General features: G+C 39.8%; 1 protein-coding gene across 5 annotated transcripts in view; it reads right to left on the reverse strand.

Annotated features, from left to right (window-relative positions):
* sipa1l3 (signal-induced proliferation-associated 1 like 3) overlaps positions 1 to 27,316 on the reverse strand; it is a 213,458-nt gene that overhangs the window by 130,295 nt on the left and 55,847 nt on the right. For 2 of the 5 annotated variants that reach the window (XM_061878159.1, XM_061878160.1), the window contains one exon: positions 20,784 to 20,906. The exons of the other annotated variants lie outside the window; for them this stretch is intronic. The gene's annotated coding sequence lies outside the window, so the exon portion shown is untranslated. The remainder of the gene's footprint in view (positions 1 to 20,783; positions 20,907 to 27,316) is intronic. 5 annotated transcript variants of the gene reach the window in all.

Here is a 27,316-nt window from a genome sequence, read left to right on the forward strand (position 1 = left end):
CACAACCCTCAAGTTGCTGGCACGGCCACTCTACTTTATATAAATAAACATTGATTGATTGATTGATTGATTATTATTGGTTAACTTTAGAATAACAATGTTATTAAAAATAATAAGAGACTTATTATACCCAAAAATGTTGGTCTTACTTAAGAATGCACGCATTTAGTTGTATTCAGTGTTAAAAAATATTATATGGCTCTCACGGAAATACATTTTGAAATATCTGGCTTTCATGGCTCTCTCAGCCAAAAAGGTTCCCGACCCCTGCGCTAGAAAATGAAGAGTGCTTGAAACTCTGCATGTCAACATCTCGGCAGATGCCACACCCACAAAATGCCCTAGCAACCATTTCCACATCAACACCGTATGACAAAAATAGTCAACAACAGAAGGAGATATCCTACCACATAGTGAAGGACATACACTATTTGATTTCCTATTATGCAGCTCATTTTATTTGACACTTATTGAAATATCTTGTGTGACATCATGCACAAAAGTGCACTTTATTGGTTTTAAACCAGGGGTCGGGAACCTTTTTGGCTGAGAGAGCCAAGAAGACAAATATTTTAAAATGTATTTCCGTAAGAGCCATATAATATTCTTATTAACACTGAACACAACTAAACACGTGCATTTTTAAGTAAGACCAACATTTCTAGAGTATAATAGGTCTCTTATTCTTTGTAATAACATTGTTATTTTGAAGCTAACTGTGGAGGGGGCGTGGCCTGCGGGCCTGCAGCGGAGCAGGGTGTGCCAGGACCGGCCTCGAAATCAGCGAGAGCTGCGTAGAAGGCCCACCTGGGCCTTGTTATCTAATCACCTGTCGCTCTGTTATAAGCAGCAGCCAGGAGGAGAGATGGGGTTGGGGCTGGAGCCAGAGCGTGAGCGAGAACGAACTGAGAGACTTATTGAAAAATAAAACAATAGTGTAACCCTGAAATGTCGGTGCTTGGTGATCTGAGGAACCCCCAGGAGGACAAGCCCCACACTAACCAATAATAAATACATAACTTCTTAACAGGAGCGGCAGTAAACGGATGGATGGACTAAAAATGCATGAGAATGTTTTATGTTTCGAACATTATTTAAACAATTATTACAAGTGGAATTATTCATGACTTATCGTGTTAAGCAATGTCAGCTCAGATTTATCCGAGAGCCAGATGCAGTCATCAAAAGAGCCACATCTGGTTCTAGAGCCATAGGTTCCCTACCCCTGTTTTTAACTATTGTAGCGGCGTTTTGTACAAAAAGTGCACTTTAATTTAGTGTTGTTTTGATATGTCATCTTAGTGACATCATGCACAAAAGTGCACTTTATTTGTTTTAAACTATTGTAGTGGCGTTCTGTACAAAAAGTGCACTTTAATTTAGTGTTGTTTTGATATGTCATCTTAGTGACATCACGCACAAAAGCGCACTTTATTTGTTTTAAACTATTGTAGTGGCGTTCTGTACAAAAAGTGCACTTTAATTTAGTGTTGTTTTGATATGTCATCTTAGTGACATCACGCACAAAAGCGCACTTTATTTGTTTTAAACTATTGTAGTGGCGTTCTGTACAAAAAGTGCACTTTAATTTAGTGTTGTTTTGATATGTCATCTTAGTGACATCATGCACAAAAGTGCACTCATAGTTTGTTTTAAACTATTGTAGTGGCGTTCTGTACAAAAAGTGCACTTTGAGTGTTGCTTTGATATGTCATCTTAGTGACATCATGCACAAAAGTGCACTTTATTTGTTTTAAACTATTGTAGTGGCGTTCTGTACAAAAAGTGCACTTTAATTTAGTGTTGTTTTGATATGTCATCTTAGTGACATCACGCACAAAAGTGCACTTTATTTGTTTTAAACTATTGTAGTGGCGTTCTGTACAAAAAGTGCACTTCAATTTAGCGTTGTTTTGATATGTCATCTTAGTGACATCATGCACAAAAGTGCACTTTATTTGTTTTAAACTATTGTAGTGGCGTTCTGTACAAAAAGTGCACTTTAATTGAGTGTTGTTTTGATATGTCATCTTAGTGACATCATGCACAAAAGTGCACTCATAGTTTGTTTTAAACTATTGTAGTGGCGTTCTGTACAAAAAGTGCACTTTGAGTGTTGCTTTGATATGTCATCTTAGTGACATCATGCACAAAAGTGCACTTTATTTGTTTTAAACTATTGTAGTGGCGTTCTGTACAAAAAGTGCACTTTAATTTAGTGTTGTTTTGATATGTCATCTTAGTGACATCATGCACAAAAGTGCACTTTATTTGTTTTAAACTATTGTAGTGGCGTTCTGTACAAAAAGTGCACTTTCATTTAGTGTTGTTTTGATATGTCATCTTAGTGACATCACGCACAAAAGCGCACTTTATTTGTTTTAAACTATTGTAGTGGCGTTCTGTACAAAAGGGGGCTCTTTAATTGAGTGTTGTTTTGATATGTCATCTTAGTGACATCATGCACAAAAGTGCACTTTATTTGTTTTAAACTATTGTAGTGGCGTTCTGTACAAAAAGTGCACTTTAATTTAGTGTTGTTTTGATATGTCATCTTAGTGACATCATGCACAAAAGTGCACTTTATTTGTTTTAAACTATTGTAGTGGCGATCTGTACAAAAAGTGCACTTTAATTTAGTGTTGTTTTGATATGTCATCTTAGTGACATCATGCACAAAAGTGCACTTTATTTGTTTTAAACTATTGTAGTGGCGATCTGTACAAAAAGTGCACTTTAATTTAGCGTTGTTTTGATATGTCATCTTAGTGACATCATGCACCAAAGTGCACTTTATTTGTTTTAAACTATTGTAGTGGCGTTCTGTACAAAAAGTGCACTTTAATTGAGTGTTGTTTTGATATGTCATCTTAGTGACATCATGCACAAAAGTGCACTCATAGTTTGTTTTAAACTACTGTAGTGGCGTTCTGTACAAAAAGTGCACTTTAATTGAGTGTTGCTTTGATATGTCATCTTAGTGACATCATGCACAAAAGTGCACTTGATTTGTTTTAAACTATTGTAGTGGCGTTCTGTACAAAAAGTGCACTTTAATTGAGTGTTGTTTTGATATGTCATCTTAGTGACATCACGCACAAAAGTGCACTTTATTTGTTTTAAACTATTGTAGTGGCGTTCTGTACAAAAAGTGTACTTTAATTTAGTGTTGTTTTGATATGTCATCTTAGTGACATCATGCACAAAAGTGCACTCATAGCTTGTTTTAAAATGTCTCTGACAATCTTGCACTTTCTGTTTTGGAAATGACATGAATGTTTCTTTAATAATTGTTTTAATGCAGTTTTTCCCTCTCTGCATGAAAGTTTAAAAGTAGCATATATGAATGCAGTATGAAGAAGAATGTTTGAATGTAGACACATAGAATCATCATACTGCTGTCATTATATGCATCAAGTCTTCATTCAAGGCTAAGGCAACATATCCAGATATATATGCTGTATGGTCACATGACCTAAAAATATCCACATATCAATAAAAGGCCGTATCGTCCAGTCCCGACTGTTATTCATAACTAGTCAGGCGTGATCACATTACAGTCATTTGATTCCCCCAAAGCTATAAACCGAGGATAGGACAATACTGCATTCCGTAAAATCCTGAGGAGCAGAAAATTCACTTTTTTTTTTACCAACAAGTCTTCATTTCGATAGTGATGATTTTATTTGCCTTTAATTCAGGGGTGTCCAAACTTTTACACAGAAAAATTTAAGCATGCGGGCGCCATTTTGATATTTTTCATTTTCAAACCATAACAAAATATATGGATTTTATTTTAATTCTTAGGACTCCTGGGGAGCATAGAGGGTCTCAGTCACTAAAATGGTAAAAATAAGTCTAATTATTATTTATTTATTTATTTAATGCTTACAGTAAATCTCTATATCAACTTGAGGTTGATATAAAGTGAAGTGAAGTGAATTATATTTTATATAGCGCTTTTCTCTATTGATTCAAAGCGCTTTACATAGTGAAACCCAATATCTAAGTTACATTTAAAGCAGTGTGGGTGGCACTGGGAGCAGGTGGGTAAAGTGTCTTGCCCAAGGACACAACGGCAGTGACTAGGATGGCAGAAGCGGGAATCGAACCTGCAACCCTCAAGTTGCTGGCACGGCTGCTCTACCAAATAAGGTTTTATGCCTTTTCTGTCAAAGACAACTTTGTTTTTTATAGTAAAACTGAAATATGCAGTATTTAGATAGATAGATAGTACTTTATTGATTCCTTCAGGAGAGTTTCTTTATTTAGCAATTAAAGCCCTCAAAGATCAATAATGCAGGACAACATTGATTTTAATGATTTAATATTTTTGAGTAATCACAGTGAAAAGTTAAATAAAACCCTACTAAATATATTTGAGATCCGAAAGGTTCCCCACTCATAAAGTGATGCATTTTTATTAGTTGTTTTTTTTAACTTTTAACACTTAAATTTCAAGATCAATTTCCGATATATCTGTCGATTTTAAGTTTGATCTATTATTTTGTTTGTTTTATGTTCTTTTGTCAAAACTTTTATGTTTTTATATGGCAACCCCACAACATATGCAATATTTTTTCCACATAAAACATTTTAAAGTGATAATTTTTAAGTAATAATTCATTATAACACAGATTTTTGTGTCCTTTTTTTTTCTTTTTTGTCATGAAAAAGGGACGTTTTTGTCATGAAAAAGGGAGTTTTTTGTGGTTGGTGCACTATTTGTAAGTGTATATTGTGTTTTTATGTTGATTTAATAAAAAAAAAAAAAAAATATATATATATATATATATATATATATATTTTTTTTTTTTCGTTTTTTTAATAAAAAATTCTTCTGCGGCCCGGTACCACTGGCTTAGAGGGTCTCAGTCACTAAAATGTTAAACATAAGTCAAATTATTATTATCTTTTATTTAATGCTTACAGTAAATCTCTATATCAACTTGAGGTTGATATAAAGTAAAACAAATAAGGTTTTATGCTTTTTCTGTAAAAGACAACTTTGTTTTTTATAGTAAAACTGAAATATGCAGTATTTAGATAGATAGATAGTACTTTATTGATTCCTTCAGGAGAGTTCCTTTATTTAGCAATTAAAGCCCACAAAGATCAATAATGCAGAACATTGATTTTAATTATTTAATATTTTTGAGTAATCACAGTGAAAAGTTAAATAAAATCCTACTAAATATATTTGGGATCCGAAAGGTTCCCCACTCATAAAGTGATGCGTTTTTATTAGTTGTTTTTTTTACTTTTAACACTTAAATTTCAAGATCAACTTCCGATATTTCTGTCGATTTTACTGTTGTATTGTTATTCCCATTGTTTTTATTCTTTTTGTAATATTTCCCTATTTTGTTTCCATTTAAACCCCCATTATTTACTTTTTACTCTTTTTTAAATTGATCTCAACTCTGTACACTGCTGCTGGAATTTTAATTTTCCTGAAGGAACTCACCTGAAGGAATCAATAAAGTACTATCTATCTATCTATCTATCTATCTATCTATCTATCTATCTATCTATTTTGTTGGTTTTATGCTCTTTTGTCAAAACTTTGATGTTTTTATATGGCAACCCCACAACATATGCAATATTTTTTCCACACAAAACATTTTAAAGTGATAATTTTTAAGTAATAATTCATTATAACACAGATTTTTGTGTCCTTTTTTTTTGAGCAGTGAAAAAAAAAGAAAATTATGACAAAAGGAAAAAACATTGCCACTTTTTCTCATTAGATTTAACCTTATTCCATTTTTTTAAATGTTTTTATTTTTTATTTTTGCAATACTATCAATTTTGCAATTTTTCCAGAATGTGCGGCGGGCCAGTAAACTATTAGCTGCGGGCCACAAATGGCCCCCGGACTGCACTTTGGACACCCCTGCTTTAATTAAAGGAATTTATCCATTTTGATGTCACTGCCATCGTGACTTGGATGCCACAACCTCGGGCGTTATCACCAGTGACTTCAGCATCAGTCCTTTCTAAAGCCAGCTGACTAATGAGAAGTGACATTGTTGTCCTCCTTTCCTGAATGCTGCACCAACAATCACAGAAGAGCGCGAGGGTCAAGGAGAGTGCGTGCACGTCAGTGTGTTACACTCTCATTACACCAACAAATACGGCCAGTCACTCTTTGGCTCTTTTTTCTTCTTTCCACCAGGCCGCTCGCTACTTTTCTCCTGAATGAGGTCCATTGACTCAAGAGGCGGTTGGGGCCCTTATTGTATTAGGACTTTGGGAGTTCTCAAAAGAATAAGCAAACCGCTGCAGATCAGTTTACTGGAGCGACATTGGAGAGGAGGAGAGCTGGTCCTAATGAACCAGTGCTCGCTTTGCATGAAAATGAAAACTGTATTTGACAAGGAATGACTGTTGAAAAGGGCAGCAGGCACACGTGGCGACGGAGCTTGTTGTCCGAAAAGGCAAAACGATAACAAAATAGTTCCTGCTGGTTCCCGATCAAGTCCTGGTTTTTGCCAGGGATCAGTTCGGGAAAGTCTGTGCCTATTGTGGGTGTAATACTGTAAGGTCAAATTAATCTCAGGGTAAGTAAGGGCTTTAAGAACTGATTAATGTCAAGCTTATTCACTGAAACATCAAGTGCAGAAAACGGGCGCTTTTGCTTTAACCCGGGGGTGTCCAAACTTGTTCCACTGAGGGCCGTACACTGAAAAATCAAAGCAATATATGTATAAAAAATAAACATTTAAAGCTCCACTTAGGCTTGATCCTGGGGACCCCAAAGGGTTTTGGTAAAAATAAAATGTAAAAATTGTGTCATTATTCAGTATTATTATTATTATTCCATCCATCCATCCATCCATTTTCTACCGCTTATTCCCTTTTGGGGTCACGGAGGGCGCTGGTGCCTATCTCAGCTGCAATCGGGCGTAAGGCTGGGTACACCCTGGACAAGTCGCCACCTCATCGCAGGGCATACAATAAAATATAATACCTAATAAACCAATACTGATGGAGAAATACTGATGTAAAGGGTAGGTGTCGCGCTATTTTCTGTTTTAACAGGTTCTATCTTCGCTTCTGTTAAAAAATAAAAAATCACTTATTCTTCACTTCTTTGATATTAGTTTTGGATGATACCACACATTTAGGTATCGATCCGATACCAAGTAGTTACAAGATCATACAATGAAATCCATCCATCCATTTCCCACCGCTCACTATTATTCAAGTTTTAAATCTTTAGATCAACATTAGGTCTATTTGTCAATATCCATCCATCCATCTTCTTCCGCTTATCCGAGGTCGGGTCGCGGGGGCAACAGCCTAAGCAGGGAAACCCAGACTTCCCTCTCCCCAGCCACTTCGTCCAGCTCTTCCCGGGGGATCCCGAGGCGTTCCCAGGCCAGCCGGGAGACATAGTCTTCCCAACGTGTCCTGGGTCTTCCCCGTGGCCTCCTACCGGTTGGACGTGCCCTAAACACCTCCCTAGGGAGGCATTCGGGTGGCATCCTGACCAGATGCCCGAACCACCTCATCTGGCTCCTCTCCATGTGGAGGAGCAGCGGCTTTACTTTGAGCTCCTGAAGAAGGAGCTGAGCCGGAAGGCAAAGCTCTCAATTTACCGGTCGATCTACGTTCCCATGCTCACCTATGGTCATGAGCTTTGGGTCATGACCGAAAGGAAAAGATCACGGGTACAAGCGGCCCAAATGAGTTTGGGTCTCTCTCTCCCTTAGAGATAGGGTGAGAAGCTCTGCCATCCGGGAGGAACTCAAAGTAAAGCCGCTGCTCCTCCACATGGAGAGGAGCCAGATGAGGTGGTTCGGGCATCTGGTCAGGATGCAACCTGAATGTCTCCCTAGGGAGGTGTTTAGGGCACGTCCAACTGGTAGGAGGCCACGGGGAAGACCCAGGACACGTTGGGAAGACTATGTCTCCCGGCTGGCCTGGGAACGCCTCGGGATCCCCCGGGAAGAGCTAGACGAAGTGGCTGGGGAGAGGGAAGTCTGGGCTTCCCTGCTTAGGCTGCTGCCCCCGCGACCCGACCTCGGATAAGCAGAAGAAGATGGATGGATGACGGGTCTCTCACTTAGAGATAGGGTGAGAAGCTCTATTTGTCAATATGACATTTTTAAATATTTAAGTTGTATGCTCTTTTTGTCAAAAAAAACATGTTTTATTAATGAAAAAAAAGCACAAAATATGCAAAAAATTTTAAGTAGAACGTTTGAGATTATATATAATAATTGGAGCCGGAAAAAGTCAATTACTCATGACACCATTGATTTTAATTCATTATTATTTTGTGTGGAATGACACTTAAAAACAAAAGGGGTCCTACTCATTAAAGTGTTAAAAAATAAACTATATATATTTTTTTTTTTACTGTTTACTTTTAACACAATAGTCTCGAGATTAACTTCAGATCCATCCGTCAATTGTAAGTTTTTTTGTAGTTTATGTTTTTTGTTTGTTCGTTTTAGGCCCTTCTTTGAAAAAAAAAAAAAAAAAACAGCTCGGTTTTTTACATAACAAACACAAAATATCCAACACTAGCCCCCAAAAATTATCTCAAAGTGGAATATTTAATGTGACATAATTGGAGCCTTGAATAGGTCAATAATTCATAATGACATTGATTTTGATTCAGTTGTTATTTTTTTAAAGAAAGAAACAGCCTGCATGGCAGCTTTGTGTTATTAGAGTAAATATTGCAAAATGTTCCTGTTACATTTTACATTTGCTCTTTTATACTACATTTTATGTTTTAATTTTTTTCCATAGTATCTTTAAAATGTGCCGTGGAGCCCTTAAAAAATGGCCCCCGGGCCGCACTTTAGACAACCCTGCTTTAACCACACCCCAAAAAGAAGGTCAGGGTTGGTCTTACTAAACAAGAATCACAGAATGGACATGCTTGCATAATCTGTCCATATTTAAAAATTATTTATCAATAGGCACGGATGTCAAATTTGTCTTTTTAATGGGAGACATGTCTGGACTACAGGCAGGTAGTATTTTATTACGCTGTTGTAATATGTGGCCTGGCATTGTCTTGCTGAAATAAGCAGGGGCGTCCATGATAACGTTGCTTGGATGGCAACATATGTTGCTCCAAAACCTGTACGTACCCTTTAAGTATTAATGGTGCCTTCACAGATGTGTAAGTTACCCATGCCTTGGCCACTAACACACCTCCATACCATCACACATGCTGGCTTTTCAACTTTGCGCCTAGAACAGTCCGGATGATTCTTTATTTTTAATCCCGAGGACACAACATCCACAGTTTCCAAAAACAATTTTAAATGTGAACACTTTTCCCCTTTGAATCAGTCCATCTTAGATGATCTCGGGCCCAGAAAAGCCGGCGGCGTTTTTGGATGTTGTTGATAAATGGCTTTGCATAGTAGAGCTTTAACTTGCACTTACAGATGTAGCGACCAACTGTATTTAGTGACAGTGGTTTTCTGAAGTGTTCCTGAGTTCATGTGGTGATATCCTTTAGAGATTGATGTCAGTTTTTGATACAGTGCCGTCTGAGGGATGGAAGGTCACGGTCATTCAATGTTGGTTTCCGGCCATGCCGCTTACGTGGAGTGATTTCTCCAGATTCTCTGAACCTTTTGATGATATTATGGAGCGTAGATGTTGAAATCCCTAAATTTCTTGCAATTGCACTTTGAGAAAGGTTGTTCTTAAACTTTTTGACTATTTGCTCACGCAGTTGTGGACAAAGGGGTGTACCTCGCCCCATCCTTTCTTGTGAAAGACTGAGCATTTGTGGGAAGCTCTTTTTGTAGCCAATCATGGCACCCACCTGTTCCCAATTAGCCTGCACACCTGTGGGATGTTCCAAATAAGTGTTTGATGAGCATTCTTCAACTTTATCAGTATCTATTGCCACCTTTCCCAACTTGTGTTCTCTAGTCTGACGAGTACACATTTCAAATTGTTTTTGGAAATATTCGACACCGTGTCATCCGGACCAAAGGGGAAGCGAAACATCCAGACGGTTATCGACGCAAAGTTGAAAAGCCAGCATGTGTGATGGTATGGGGGTGCATTAGTGCCCAAGGCATGGGTAACTTACACATCTGTGAAGGCACCATTAATGCTGAAAGGTACATACAGGTTTTGGAACAACATATGTTGCCATCTAAGCGCCGTCTTTTTCATGGACGCCCCTGCTTATTTCAGCAAGACAATGCCAAGCCCAATTCAGCACGTGTTACAACAGCGTGGCTTCGTAAAAATAGAATGCGGGTACTTTCCTGGCCCGCCTGCAGTCCAAACTTGTCTTCCATGGAAAATGTGTGGTGCATTATGAAGCGTAAAATACGACAGCGGAGACCCCGGACTGTTGAAGGACTGAAGCTCTACATAAAACAAGAATGGGAAAGAATTCCACTTTCAAAGCTTCAACGATTAGTTTCCTCAGTTCCCAAACGTTTATTGAGTGTTGTTAAAAGAAAAGGTGATGTAACACAGTGGTGAACATGCCCTTTCCCAACTACTTTGGCACGTGTTGCAGCCAGGAAATTCTAAGTTAATTATTATTTGCAAAAAAATATATAAAGTTTATGAGTTTGAACATCAAATATGTTGTCTTTGTAGCATATTCAACTGAATATGGGTTGAAAAGGATTTGCAAATCATTGTATTCTGTTTATATTTACATCTAACACAATTTCCCAACTCTGATGGAAACAGGGTTTGTACTTCTGTACATCAACACTATTAGTCATATTAGTTCAGACAGGACAAAAAAATACATCATGTTTCAACATGAGCCAAGACCTGCTAAAAACCCTTGATCAAAATCATCCAGACTTGAGATAATCCATCAAGTGAGGTTGAAAAAGCATGTTCCAACAACACAAAGTTGTCAGATGGTGGCCTTCTGGCAAGACAGGAAATACAGCTTCCTCGCAGTGACATATGTTTTTTTAGGAAGGGTGGTAAGCAAACCAGGCGAGCTAGTTCCACTGTGCTATGAGTCACTGAAGGAACAAGGAGTTGGAGTTGTTGTGGTTGACAGACGGAGCATGCAGGTCAACACACACACACACACACACACACACACACACATTCAACACTAACTAACTACAGCAGGGGTAGGGAACCTATGGCTCTAGAGCCAGATGTGGCTCTTTTGATGACTGCATCTGGCTCTCAGATAAATCTTAGCTGACATTGCTTAACGCGATAATTATGAATAATTTCGCTGGTAATTACAGTGCTAAAAATAACGTGCAAAATATAAAACATTCTCATGCATTTAAATCCATCCATCCGTTTTCTACCGCACCTGTTCAAGAAGTCGCATTAATGGTAAGAAGTATTGTATGTCACGATGGGGGGGTTCGCAGCTTGCTGTGGGTTCGTTCCCCCAGGAAGGCAGACGGACTACTCGGGACATGGCATTTAGGTAAAAACATGATTTCATTTAAAGTAAAAAAAGATACAAACAAAAATCGCTCACAGCGGAGGCATAACTTGGGCTAAGGAACAAAGCTAACGCATAAACAGATTATGAATATAAATCAAACAAAACTTACTTGGCATGGCATGAAGCACGAAACTATGGCAAGGCATGAAACAAGTCAGCACAGGGCGACTGACTGGCAAAGACGAGCTTAAATACTGCCTCTGGTTAGTGCTCGGGAAGCAGGTGAGCGAGCATTTAGTCCACCAGAGACAGGTGGACAAAATGAGTAACCAAGGAAACCAGACAAGGAAGTGGAAAAAAACAGGAACTTAAAGAGTCCAAAGGACAAACAGCACATGGCAAAACAAAAACATGATCAACAGACATGACATTTGATTTATTATTGGTTAGCTTCAGAATAACAATGTTATTAAAAAGAATAAGAGACTTATTATAATCTAAAAATATTGGTCTTACTTAAAAATGCACGCATTTAGTTGTATTCAGTGTTAAAAAATATGATATGGCTCTCAAGGAAATATATTTTGAAATATTTGGCTTTCATGGCTCTCTCAGCCAAAAAGATTCCTGACCCCTGAACTACAGAGTGGATTTGCTTCTTACGTCATGTGGCCCTCTTAGGTTGTCTTTCACACACACACGCGCACACACACTTATTGTTGCAAAACTACACCCGCTGACAACTAATCCATTTGCTGACAGTTTGTAATTTGTGATGTCACAAATCTTGCTGTCTCACCAGGTGAAAACAATTTCTTTAACCCAGTGATTTTCAACTAGTATGCCGTGAGATATTGTCAGGTGTGCCGTGGGAAATTATGCCATTTAATTGCACCTAATTAGTCCAAAGAATATTTTTTGCAAATCAATAACTCATAATTACCGATTGTAGCTGAGATAGGCGCCAGCGCCCCCTGCGACCCCGAAAGGGAATAAGCGGTAGAAAATGGATGGATGGATGGATGGATACCCTCCCCATTTTCCCGGGGGACTCCCGAATTTCAGTGCCCTTCCCGAAAATCTCCAAGGACTACCATTGTCCCGAATTTCCACCCAGAAAACAATTTCGGGGGCGAGCCTTAAAGGCACTGCTGGCCCAATCTCATATTATCTAGGGCTTTTCACACACACACAAGTGAATGCAAAGCATACTTGGTCAACAGCCATACAGGTCACACTGAGGGTGGCCGTATAAACAACTTTAACACTGTTAGAAATATGCGCCACACTGTGAACACACACCAAACAAGAATGACAAACATTCCGCACCGTAACACAACATAAACACAACAGAACAAATACCCAGAAACCCTTGCAGCACTAACTCTTCCGGGACGCTACAATATACACCTCCCACTCCCCCCAACTTCAACCTCCTCATGCTCTCTCAGGAAGAGCATATCCCAAATTCCAAGCTGCTGTTTTGAGGCATGTCAAAAAAAATAATGCACTTTGAGACGTCAATAATAAATATTGCAGTGCCACGTTGGCATTTTTTTTGCCATAACTTGAATTGATTTATTTTGGAAACCTTGTTACATTGTTTAATGCATCACAACAAAATGAGGCATGATAATGTGTTCATTCCACCACTGTATATATCATCAGCGTCATTGTGCCTTAATTTATTCCCCTGTGGATTGAATTAAAATATTGCCTTTTTGGGGGTGAAGATAGAATCAGTGGTCAATGACCGAGTGATTTAATTTGAGAGTGATTTGGTGATATAGGCCGACTGACTGGCAAAGACAAGCTTTAATACTGCCTCTGATTAGTGCTCGGGAAGCAGGTGAGCGGGCGAGCACTAATCAGAGACAGCTGAACACAATGAGTAACCATGGCAACCAAAACAAACGGGAACTAAAGGAGTACAAAACTAACAGAAAATACAAAAACACGATCCGGACCGCAGATCATGACAGAAAGACAAGCTTAAATACTGCCTGTGATTCGTGCCCGGGAAGCAGGTGAGCAGGCGAGCACTAATCAGAGGCAGGTGAACACAATGAGTAACCATGGCAGCCAAAACAGGAACTAAAGGAGTCCAGAACTAACAGAAAATACAAAAACATGATCCGGACCATGGATTATGACAGAAAGACAAGCTTAAATACTGCCTGTGATTCGTGCCCGGGAAGCAGGTGAGCAGGCGAGCACTAATCAGAGGCAGGTGAAAACAATGAGTAACCATGGCAGCCAAAACAGGAACTAAAGGAGTCCAGAACTAACAGAAAATACAAAAACATGATCCGGACCATGGATTATGACAGAAAGACAAGCTTAAATACTGCCTGTGATTCGTGCCCGGGAAGCAGGTGAGCAGGCGAGCACTAATCAGAGGCAGGTGAACACAATGAGTAACCATGGCAGCCAAAACAGGAACTAAAGGAGTCCAGAACTAACAGAAAATACAAAAACACGATCCGGACCATGGATTATGACAGAAAGACAAGCTTAAATACTGCCTGTAATTAGTGCCCGAGAAGCAGGTGAGCAGGCGAGCACTAATCAGAGGCAGGTGAACACAATGAGTAGCCATGGCAGCCAAAACAAACAGGAACTAAAGGAGTCCTGAACTAACAGAAAATACAAAAACACGATCCGGACCACGGATCATGACAGAAAGCCAAGCTTAAATACTGCCTGTGTTTAGTGCTCGGGAAGCAGGTGAGCAGGCGAGCGCTAATCAGAGACAAAAGAACACAACGAGTAACCATGGCAACCAAAACAAACAGGAAACAAAGGAGTCCAAAACTAACAGAAAATACAAAAACATGATCCGGACCGCGGATCATGACAGAAAAACAAGCTTAAATACTGCCTCTGATTAGTGCTCGGGAAGCAGGTGAGCACTAATCAGAGGCAGGTGAACACAATGAGTAACCATGGCAGCCAGAACAAAAAGGAACTAAAGGAGTCCAGAACTAACAGAAAATACAAAAACACGATCCGGACCACGGATCATGAAAAAACCTCTGTGGTTTGTATCATTCTGCAAGCCAATGTCACAGATCCTGTACGGTACATCCGGGGACGTGTTGCAATGAAGCTTTTGTACTCCTTTGAATTTCAAAATGTTCCCCTCCCTTTTGCTCAGGCGTCGTTCCAAGACAGGCAGGCAAGCAAACATACACCACAAAGCCTAAATCTCCCGGTGTGTCCAAGCTGTGTGTGTGTGTGTGTGTGTGTGTGTGTGTGTGTGTGTGTGAGTGTGTGTGTGTGTGTGTGTCACGACAACAAGACAAGAGTGTACTCTGAGCTGCAGACATGTGCATTTAAGCAGAGCAGCTTTTCTGCATCCCACCCACTAATCACTTAGTGCTGTGGTTTTTGCTCTTATGCCTTTCACAAACACTGGAGTGGTGGTGTGGGACTAATGTCGCCTTCACTCCAACAACATTTATGTGCACGCTGAACTCTTGTTCCGCCCCCGTCTAACGCCAGCTCTTACTTACCAACAGGCCAACATCGGAAAAGTAGTTTAAACTAGCTGGAAGTATTTGATTACTTTGCGTGGGAGGAGGGTAAGACTAGGTGGGTAAATCGGGTGAGATGCAGGGGCGATAAACTCCAGAATAAAATGAACCTTTAAAGGTGAGGCAATCTTACTTAAAAGGTGAACACATGAAGCAAAATGAGCATTCTGAAGATGATTTGGGATATAAATCACAAGGTGAGAGCAATAAAGGTTGTGTATTTTCCTCTGCACTGAGAGTGTGGAAATACAAGCACATCACACCAGTTCTCAAATCCCTTCACCGGCTTCCTGTTCCACTCAGGATTGAATACAAAGTTTCCCTACTAACCCACCTCAAAGAACTGCTCACCCCCAAATCCTCCACACGACACCTCCATTCCAGACAGGCTGACCTCCTCCAACCTTTGAGGACAAAGCTACGAACAATGGGAGACCGGGCTTTCTGCTACGCCGCTCCCAGTCTGTGGAACGCTCTCCCTGACCACCTGAGGGTACCACAGACTGTGGATGCCTCTAAAAACAGGCTTAAAAACCTTTCATTTTAAAAAAGCCTTTTTTTTTTAGATGTACGCATACTAGTTCTAGCTATTAGGCTGTTCTAGGTTTTATTTTCATTTATTTTTATTATCTTATGATTTATTTATTTTATTTAATACACTGTAGCAGTTTAAGGTTGTTTGCTCAATGTAAAGTGCTTTTTAAATATAAAATCTATTAGTATTATAACTATAGGGCGCAATTAAAATCTTTTTTCTCCCCTCAAAACTTGGCAGAGCCGTCTTATGTAAGACTAATTCTGGTTTTGCTTACCGACCTCGAAGCCATTTTATGTGGTAAATGGTGTAATGATAAATGTGACCAGGAGATGGCAGTCACACATAAGAGATTCGCGTAGACTGCAATATGACTCACGTAAACTACACCAACATTTTATGTGTTCCATTGAAAATATGGAAGATTACACACGGCGCTCAAAAATCTATCGAAATGTTTTAGTAGGACTTTGGTAAGCTGTAAAGCCGCACCGTACTGTGCTTCAACGTAGGAGTATTATTATAGTGTGTGTGTGTGTAAGTTAAGACATATTATCTGGCGTTTTGTTTCACAATATAATGCAAAATCAACTTTTCTTACCCTCTGGTACCTGCTGATCTGTATTTTGGATCTGCATGAATCCTGAAAAATTGCGTGCGTTCGCCTTTGTAGTCCATAGTCGATAAGCTTCTTCTTTTTCTCTATCTTCTTGTTATGTGGTATTCATCCTCCGCTGTTGTCATCTCTAATATAAAGTAGTGTAAAATTCTTACTTATATCTGTCAGTAAACTCGCCATGAAACATACCGGTGTAGTGAGTTTACATTATTCACCCAAGGAACTTTAGTCATTAGAGAGTTCCGGTCTGACGTTTTTTCACGGGACACATTTCCGGTGAATGAGGAGATGTTGCTCCGTTATTGATTGAAGTAAAGTCTGAATGTCATTAAAACAGTTAGCTCCATCTTTTGACACTTCTTCCACTCCCGTCCTTGCACGCTACACCGCTACAAGAAAGATGACGAGGAGAAGACGCTGTCCAAGTTGCATCATCTATGCAACATTTTGACCAAAGATCCACCATTACATGATCTGTAGACCACTCTTTTACATTTAGAAAAATAATAATAATATTACTCTTTTAATGCGCCCTATAATCCGGTGCACCTTATATATGAAAGAAGATCGAAAATAGACCATTCATTGGCAGTGAGCCATATAATCCGGTGCGCCCTACGGTTTGGAAAATACGCTATATGTATCAATAAATAAATTTTCTCTGGCTCCGCATGCAGTACAATAACAGAAAAATGTGACATTAGATGGCAGGAAACCTCAAAAATAACTATACTTTAGACAAACTATATATTTTGGACACATTATTCACCCAAGGAACTTTAGTTATAAGAGAGTTCCGGTCGGACGTTTTTTCACGGGACACATTCCCGGTGAATGAGGAGATACTGCTCAGTTATTAACTTAAGTAAAGTCTGAATGTCATTAAAACAGTTAGCTCCATCTTTTGACACTTCTTCCACTCCCGTCCTTGCACGCTACACCGCTACAACAAAGATGACGGGGAGAAGACGCTGTCCAAGTTGCATCATCTATGCAACATTTTGACCAAAGATCCACCATTACATGTTATGTAGACCACAAGGAAGTCTTTTACATTTAGAAAAATAATAATAATATTACTCCTTTAATGCGCCCTATAATCCGGTGCACTTTATATATGACAAAAGATCGAAAATAGACCATTCATTGGCAGTGAGCCATATAATCCGGTGCGCCCTATGGTCCGGAAAATACGCTATATTTATCAATAAATAAATTTTTTCTGGCTCCGCATGCAGTACAATAACAGAAAAATGTGATATTAGATGGCAGGAAACCTCAAAAATAACTATACTTTAGACAAACTATATATTTTGGACACATTATTCACCCAAGGAACTTTAGTTATAAGAGAGTTCCGGTCGGATGTTTTTTCACGGGACACATTTCCGGTGAATGAGGAGATGCTGCTCCGTTATTAACTGAAGTAAAGTCTGAATGTCATTAAAACAGTTAGCTCCATCTTTTGACACTTCTTCCACTCCCGTCCTTGCACGCTACACCGCTACAACAAAGATGACGGGGAGAAGACGCTGTCCAAGTTGCATCATCTATGCAACATTTTGACCAAAGATCCACCATTACATGTTATGTAGACCACAAGAAAGTCTTTTACATTTAGAAAAATAATAATAATAATATTACTCTTTTAATGCGCCCTATAATCCGGTGCACCTTATATATGACAAAAGATCGAAAATAGACCATTCATTGGCAGTGAGCCATATAATCCGGCGCGCCCTATGGTCCGGAAAATACGCTATATTTATCAATAAATAAATTTTTTCTGGCTCCGCATGCAGTACAATAACAGAAAAATGTGACATTAGATGGCAGGAAACCTAAAAAATAACTATACTTTAGACAAACTATATATTTTGGACACATTATTCACCCAAGGAACTTTAGTTATAAGAGAGTTCCGGTCGGACGTTTTTTCACGGGACACATTTCCGGTGGATGAGGAGATACTGCTCAGTTATTGACTGAAGTAAAGTCTGAATGTCATTAAAACAGTTAGCTCCATCTTTTGACACTTCTTCCACTCCCGTCCTTGCACGCTACACCACTACAACAAAGATGACGGGGAGAAGACGCTGTCCAAGTTGCATCATCTATGCAACATTTTGACCAAAGATCCACCATTACATGTTATGTAGACCACAAGGAAGTATTTTACATTTAGAAAAATAATAATAATATTACTCTTTTAATGCGCCCTATAATCCGGTGCACCTTATATATGACAAAAGATCGAAAATAGACCATTCATTGGCAGTGAGCCATATAATCCGGTGCGCCCTATGGTCCGGAAAATACGCTATATTTATCAATAAATAAATTTTTTCTGGCTCCGCATGCAGTACAATAACAGAAAAATGTGACATTAGATGGCAGGAAACCTAAAAAATAACTATACTTTAGACAAACTATATATTTTGGACACATTATTCACCCAAGGAACTTTAGTTATAAGAGAGTTTCGGTCGGACGTTTTTTCACGGGACACATTCCCGGTGAATGAGGAGATGCTGCTCCGTTATTAACTGAAGTAAAGTGTGAATGTCATTAAAACAGTTAGCTCCATCTTTTGACACTTCTTCCACTCCCGTCCTTGCACGCTACACCGCTACAAGAAAGATGACGGGGAGAAGACGCTGTCCAACTTGCATCATCTATGCAACATTTTGACCAAAGATCCACCATTACATGTTCTGTAGACCACTCTTTAACATTTAGAAAAATAATAATAATATTACTCTTTTAATGCGCCCTATAATCCGGTGCACCTTATATATGAAAAAAGATCGAAAATAGACCATTCATTGGCAGTGAGCCATATAATCCGGTGCGCCCAATGGTCCGGAAAATACGCTATATTTATCAATAAATAAATTTTCTCTGGCTCCGCATGCAGTACAATAACAGAAAAATGTGACATTAGATGGCAGGAAACCTCAAAAATAACTATACTTTAGACAAACTATATATTTTGGACACATTATTCACCCAAGGAACTTTAGTTATAAGAGAGTTCCGGTCGGACGTTTTTTCACGGGACACATTTCCGGTGAATGAGGAGATACTGCTCAGTTATTGACTGAAGTAAAGTCTGAATGTCATTAAAACAGTTAGCTCCATCTTTTGACACTTCTTCCACTCCCGTCCTTGCACGCTACACCGCTACAACAAAGATGGCGGGGAGAAGACGCTGTCCAAGTTGCATCATCTATGCAACATTTTGACCAAAGACCAACCATTACATGTTCTGTAGACCACAAGGAAGTCTTTTACATTTAGAATAATAATAATAATATTACTCCTTTAATGCGCCCTATAATCCGGTGCACCTTATATATGAAAAAAGATCGAAAATAGACCATTCATTGGCAGTGAGCCATATAATCCGGTGCGCCCTATGGTCAGGAAAATACGCTATATTTATCAATAAATAAATTTTTTCTGGCTCCGCATGCAGTACAATAACAGAAAAATGTGACATTAGATGGCAGGAAACCTCAAAAATAACTATACTTTAGACAAACTATATATTTTGGACACATTATTCACCCAAGGAACTTTAGTTATAAGAGAGTTTCGGTCGGACGTTTTTTCACGGGACACATTCCCGGTGAATGAGGAGATGCTGCTCCGTTATTAACTGAAGTAAAGTCTGAATGTCATTAAAACAATTAGCTCCATCTTTTGACACTTATTCCACTCCCGTCCTTGCACGCTACACCGCTACAAGAAAGATGACGGGGAGAAGACGCTGTCCAAGTTGCATCATCTATGCAACATTTTGACCAAAGACCAACCATTACATGTTCTGTAGACCACAAGGAAGTCTTTTACATTTAGAATAATAATAATAATATTACTCCTTTAATGCGCCATATAATCCGGTGCACCTTATATATGAAAAAAGATCGAAAATAGACCATTCATTGGCAGTGAGCCATATAATCCGGTGCGCCCTACGGTCCGGAAAATACGCTATATTTATCAATAAATAAATTTTTTCTGGCTCCGCATGCAGTACAATAACAGAAAAATGTGACATTAGATGGCAGGAAACCTCAAAAATAACTATACTTTAGACAAACTATATATTTTGGACACATTATTCACCCAAGGAACTTTAGTTATAAGAGAGTTTCGGTCGGACGTTTTTTCACGGGACACATTCCCGGTGAATGAGGAGATGCTGCTCCGTTATTAACTGAAGTAAAGTCTGAATGTCATTAAAACAATTAGCTCCATCTTTTGACACTTATTCCACTCCCGTCCTTGCACGCTACACCGCTACAAGAAAGATGACGGGGAGAAGACGCTGTCCAAGTTGCATCATCTATGCAACATTTTGACCAAAGACCAACCATTACATGTTCTGTAGACCACAAGGAAGTCTTTTACATTTAGAATAATAATAATAATATTACTCCTTTAATGCGCCATATAATCCGGTGCACCTTATATATGAAAAAAGATCGAAAATAGACCATTCATTGGCAGTGAGCCATATAATCTGGTGCGCCCTACGGTCCGGAAAATACGCTATATTTATCAATAAAAATAAATATTTTCTGGCTCCGCATGCAGTACAATGATAACAAAAAAATGTGACATTAGATGGCAGGAAACCTCAAAAATAACTATACCTTAGACAAGCTATATATTTTGGACACAAAAGTAAGTTTAAATTGCAAATTTGCTTACTTTACGACGAGCCTTCTGTTACCAAAGTCATCCGTGGAAGCAACCTTACAGGCCAGGTCGGGCGAGAGTCTGACAGTTGGCTCAAATGGGAAGTGCTTGTTTTCCCCCTTTCCAACCGTCTCCCTTAGGCAAACAAGGAGGCAGATGTGGCAAATATAAAACAACAGCATTACACACTATTGTCCTGAAAAGTCGACACATTTATTTGAGGTGGATAATCCCAAAAATGTGCCTACAAAAAGGTTGTAATTGCACAACATCCACAGTTCCTGTAAAATAAGTGTATGTAGGTTAATAGTAAGGATGGAATGTGCCAAGTCACCTGACTAGAGTGTTGCTCGGACCAGTGTTGTTCAACCTTTTCAGCCAAGAATCATTTTTTTGCGCTGAAAAAATCCGTAGGCCCACCACCAGCAGAAAACATAATAAAAACGAAACTCAGTTGAAAGTTTTTTGATGTTTTCCTGCGAGTATAGTGTTTTAGTACTTGTGTTGCGCTTCTATTTCGGTGGATTTTTCTCTTTTTACTGTCAAAATCGGCTGCTGAGTTTCATGTTTTTATGTTTTCCCCTAGTGGTGTGCCTCGCGATTTTTCCAGGGTTGAAAAACACTGATCAACATAAGTAATGGTAGTTCTTTGGTCAAAATGTTGCATAGATGATGTTTTACACATCATCTTCAAGTCACTTTCTAATAGTCGCTTCCAGATGGGCCGTTTTGTGGGCGGTCTTATTTACGTGACACACCTCGGACAGCGTCTTCTCACCGTCATCTTTGTTGTAGCGGTGTAGCGTGCAAGGATGGGAGTGGAAGAAGGGTCAAAAGATGGAGCTAACTGTTTTAATGACATTCAGACTTCAATCAATAACGGAGCAGTATCTCCTCATCCGGAAACAACAACAACGTGAAAAAACGTCCGACCTTGGGTGAATAATGTAAATTCACTACACCGGTATGTTTTAGCGCTTTCATGGCGAGTTTACTGATAAGTTAGAACATTACACTACTTTATATTAGAAATGGCAACAGCGGAGGATGAATGTCACATAACAGGAAGATAGAGAAAAAGAAGAAACTTATCGACTACGCTGTCGTCACGCAATTTTTGAGGATTTATGCAGATCCCAAATACAGATCAGCAGGTACCAGAAGTTGCTTTTGCATAGTATTGCGAAACAAAACGCCACATAATATGTCTTACGTTATAAACACACAATGTTGAAACATATCAAACGGCGCAGCCTACACTTTTATTTGTGACTCGTATGTGTGACTGCCATCTATTGATCACTTTTATCATTACACCATGTACCAAAAAAAAATTGCTTCGAGGTGGGTAAGCGCAACCAAACTTATTCCTTATAAGGCGCACTGTCGAGTTTTTTTGGGGGGGGGGAAGGATTTTAAATGTGGCCTTACAGTCCAGAAAATAGGGTATTTATAAGTTGTGTTTTTTAAAAATATACTCAAAAAGTTTCAAAAATACTGACTGTTGAGTTAGTGTAAACTGTACAATCGTTATAACCACACTGTTGTGGTTATAACCATACATTTCAGCACATGCTTTATTAGTTGTCTTTGTTTAAATCATGTCTTGCATATATTCCTTTGAGCGATATACTACTTTGTTTTAGCAAACAAGAATATTTCAGTTGTTTTTGTCCTTCTTTGTGGGGACATTGTTGATTGTCATCTCATGTTCAGATGTACATTGTCTTTGCTCAACAGTAAGTCTTTGCTGTCATCCAGCATTCTGTTTTTGTTTACTTTGTGGCCAGTTCAGTTTTAGTTTGGTTCACCATAGCCGTCCCTAAGCTTCAATGCCTTTTCTTGGGACCACTCACCTTTTGTTTATTTTTGGTTTAAGCATTAGACACCTTTTTACCTGCACACTGCCTCCCGCTGTTTCCGACATCTACAGAGCAATTAGCTACTGGCTGCCACCCACTGATATGGAAGAGTAAAAGACGGTTACTCTGTCCAGCACCAGCCAGCCCCGACACTTAACAACAACAAATAATTTGCATACTATAATTACTCATTTGCAAAAAAATATTTTTAACCCCAATAAGTGAATACGATTTCAGGGAATTGACCCAAAAAAATCTAATCTATGGAAAATCCCAAAATTGACATGAATGTGACTGAAATGCTGTCATTGTGAGGAGCAAAATCGTTTTTCTGGTAAAATCATGTGTTCGTCTTGCCTCATTATCCCCAAAATCCTCACCCGTCCCCTCCCAAATTGAAGTATGTTGAAATGACCACTTGACCAAGTCTGCAAACAACCTCCGAAGCTACTAATTAGTCAGGAGAATCCATAAACCAGCAACACATCTTGTCTGCTTGTTTTATTGTGGACCACGCCACCGATGCTAGCCCAATGACCAGACCGCAGCCGTAACTTGAGACATCCATCCATCCACTCATCCATTTACTACTGCTTGTCCCTCTCGGGGGATGGAGCCTATCCCAGCTGCACTGGGGCGGAAGGCAGAGTACACACCCCGGACAAGTCGTCAACACAAAAATGTAAAATTCCATTACATTTTTTTAGCATTCAATCAGACATTATTGTGAGGTTTTGTATTAGTGTTCCTAAAAATAGATAAATCGGCCCCCAGGCACATTTTTTTTTCTCTAAATGTGGCCCCATCGAGTCAAAGTAATTGCCCAGGCCTCTTCTAGAAAAAGACCAAATTGTTAATCATCTCAATCTCGGGAATCTCTCTTCAGACACCTTCTTCCCCTTTAAAGGAGAACATTATCACAATTTCAAAATGGTTAAAAACAATAAAAATCAGTTCCCAGTGGCTTGTTGTATTTTTTTCAAAATTTTACCAGGTCTCGGAATATCCCTAAATAAAGCTTTAAAGTGCCTTATTTTCGCTCTCTGCGAAGACACTGGCCATTTCCCTGTGACGTCATACAGTGCTGCCAATGTAAACAAACAATGGGAATACCACAGCAAGATATAGCGACATTATCTCGGATTCAAACTCGGATTTCAGCGACTTAAGCGATTCAACAGATTACGCATGTATTGAAACAGATGGTTGGAGTATGAAAGTATTGAAGAAAAAACTGAAGCTATTGAGCGAATAGCTATTGACGCTATTCATAGCCATAGCATGGCCGAATAGCTGCGTTAGCATCGCCGGTAAAATGTGCGGACCAAACGATCAGGACTTTCGAATCTTTTGACACTGGAGCAACTTAAATCCGTCGATTGGTAAGTGTTTGTTTCGCATTAAATGTGGGTGGAAAGAAACGTAATATAGTTGCAAATGCATCTGCAGGTTATCCATACATCTCTGTGCCATGTCTGCTTTAGCACCGCCGGTAAATAGCATGTTAGCATCGATTAGCGTAGCATGTTAGCATCGATTAGCTGGCAGTTAACATCAACAAAACTCACCTTTGTGATTTTTGTGACTTTATCGTTACAAATACATCTGCAGGTTATCCATACATCTCTGTGCCATGTCTGCTTTAGCACCGCCGGTAAATAGCATGTTAGCGTCGATTAGCGTAGCATGTTAACATCGATTAGCTGGCAGTCACGCCGCGACCAAATATGTCTGATTAGCACATAAGTCAACATCAACAAAACTCACCTTTGTGATTTCGTTGAATTTATCGTTGCAAATGCATCTGCAAAGGTTATCCATACATCTCTGTGCCATGTCTGCCTTAGCATTGCCGGTAAAATGTGAAGACACTCTGGTTAATTCAGTGGGGGTCTGGCGGCAGATTTCTTGCCAGTGGTGCAACTTGAATCCCTCCCTGTTAGTGTTGTTACACCCTCCGACAACACACCGACGAGGCATGATGTCTCCAAGGTTCCAAAAAATAGTCGGAAAAAATGGAAAATAACAGAGCTGAGACCCAATGTTTACAACGTGTTGAAAATGAAAATGGCGGCTGTATTACCTCGGCGACGTCACGTTCTGACGTCATCGCCACAGAGCGATATACAGAAAGGCGTTTAATTCGCCAAAATTCACCCATTTAGAGTTCGGAAATCGGTTAAAAAAAATATATGGTCTTTTTTCTGCACCATCAAGGTATATATTGACGCTTACATAGGTCTGCTGATAATGTTCCCCTTTAAAGGCCTACTGAAAGCCACTACTAGTGACCACACAGTCTGATAGTTTATATATCAATGATGAAATATTAACATTGCAACACATGCCAATACGGCCTTTTTAGTTTACTAAATTGCAATTTTAAATTTTGCGCCGTAATATCCTGCTAAAACGTCTCGGTATGATGACGCCTGCGAGTGACGTCACGCATTGTAGAGGACATTTTGTTCCAGCATCGTTCCCAGCTATTAAGTAGTCTGTTTTCATCGTGAAATTCCACAATATTCTGGACATCTGTGTTGCTGAATCTTTTGCAATTTGTTCAATGAACAATGGAGACATCAAAGAAGAAAGCTGTGGGTAGGAAGCGGTGTACTGCGGCCGCCTTTAGCAACACAAACACAGCCGGTGTTTCATTGTTTACATTCCCGAAAGATGACGGTGAAGCTTTACTATGGCAGCTTTACTATGGCACACAGCGGTCAAGCGAACATGGTTGGATTGGACCACACACACAAAGTACAGTTTAGTATGCAGCGATTATTTCAAAAGATCGCGTTTCGAAGACGGTCCCTTGCGAAGGGCAGAGATGGGCATCGCCACCGCCCGTCGACTGGTGCTGAAGAAAGGTGCGGGGCCGACCTTCAGGTTGTACAGGTACCACCATATAATCTCACTAAAACACTAGTAACACAATAAGCAGATAAGGGATTTTCCAGAATTCCATCCATCCATTTCCTACCGCTTATTCTCTTTTGGGTTCACGGGGGGCGCTGGCGCCTATCTCAGCTACAATCGGGCGGAAGGCGGGGTACACCCTGGACAAGTCGCCACCTCATCACAGGGCCAACACAGATAGACATACAACATTCACACTCACACTCACACACTAGGGACCATTTAGTGTTGGCAATCAACCTATGTGTGAAGTGAAGTGAATTATATTTATATAGCGCTTTTCTCAAGTGACTCAAAGCGCTTTACATAGTGACACCCAATATCTAAGTTACATTTAAAGCAGTGTGGGTGGCACTGGGAGCAGGTGGGTAAAGTGTCTTGCCCAAGGACACAACGGCAGTAACTGGGATGGCACAAGCGGGAATCGAACCTGCAACCCTTTAAGTTGCTGGCACGGCCACTCTACCAACCGAGCTATGCCGCCCCAGGTGCATGTCTTTGGAAGTGGGAGGAAGCCGGAGTACCCGGAGGGAACCCACGCATTCACGGGGAGGACATGCAAACTCCACAAAGAATTATCCAAGTAAATTTGTCTAATAACCTCTGAATCGGTCCCACTGCCATGTAGTCTTTTTTTTCCCTCTCACTTTCCTCATCCACGAATCTTTCATCCTCGCTCAAATTAATAGGGAAATTGTCATTTTCTCGGTCTGAATCGCTCTCGCTGCTGGTGGCCATGATTGTAAACAATGTCCAGATGTGAGGAGCTCCACAACCCGTGACGTCACGCGCACATCGTCTGCTACTTCCGGTACAGGCAAGGCTTTTTTATTAGCGACCAAAAGTTGCGAACTTTATCATCGATGTTCTCTACTAAATCCCTTCAGCAAAAATATGGCAATATCGCGAAATGATGAAGTATGACACATAGAATGGACCTGCTATCCCTGTTTAAATAAGAACATCTTATTTAAACTTAAACCGGTTTGGCTCGGTTGGTAGAGCGGCCGTGCCAGCAACTTGAGGGTTGCAGGTTTGATTCCCGCTTCCGCCATCCTAGTCACTGCTGTTGTGTCCTTGGGCAAGACACTTTACCCACCTGCTCCCAGTGCCACCCACACTGGTTTAAATGTAACTTAGATATTGGGTGTCACTATGTAAAGCGCTTTGAGTCACTAGAGAAAAAGCGCTATATAAATATAATTCACTTTATCTCATTTCAGTAGGTCTTTGAGAGCTCAAATTAAATTGTTCTCATCATGAATATTAACGTCCTAACAGGCTCAGGCGGAGGAAGCCAAGCCAAATATTTGAGGCATGGAGGAATAAAGACAAATACATTTCAACAAGAGGATGCAAAAGAAGACGTTAGAGAGTAGTGGTCTCAAGACCGGACTGTAATGGAGGCGAGTGGGGCTGACCTCGATTGTGCTGTGTTGCAGGAAGAGGAGGGGTGGCATCCCGGACATAAACCTGCAATGACAGGGCTGCAGCTCCAGCAACACCCCCCACCCCCCACCCCCACTGTTGAATAGAAGCTTTACACATGGATGCACAAAAGGTGCAAATCCCTACAAGTTTCCACCCACAAGGGAGGTCTTTGCCACGTTCTCGCCTGACACACATGTTTACTTTGCAGCTTCTCTCTTTCCAATGCTGAACGAAAGTGGTTGCTTTTGAGTTTCTGATCTGTCCAGGTTGCTTACTCGTTTTAATAGCCTTTACAAAGAAAACTAACTCTGTAGTTTGCTGTCTATATGTGCT

Source organism: Nerophis ophidion, linkage group LG18 (assembly GCF_033978795.1).
Source record: "Nerophis ophidion isolate RoL-2023_Sa linkage group LG18, RoL_Noph_v1.0, whole genome shotgun sequence".
In the NCBI taxonomy this organism is placed as follows: Eukaryota; Metazoa; Chordata; class Actinopteri; order Syngnathiformes; family Syngnathidae; genus Nerophis; species Nerophis ophidion.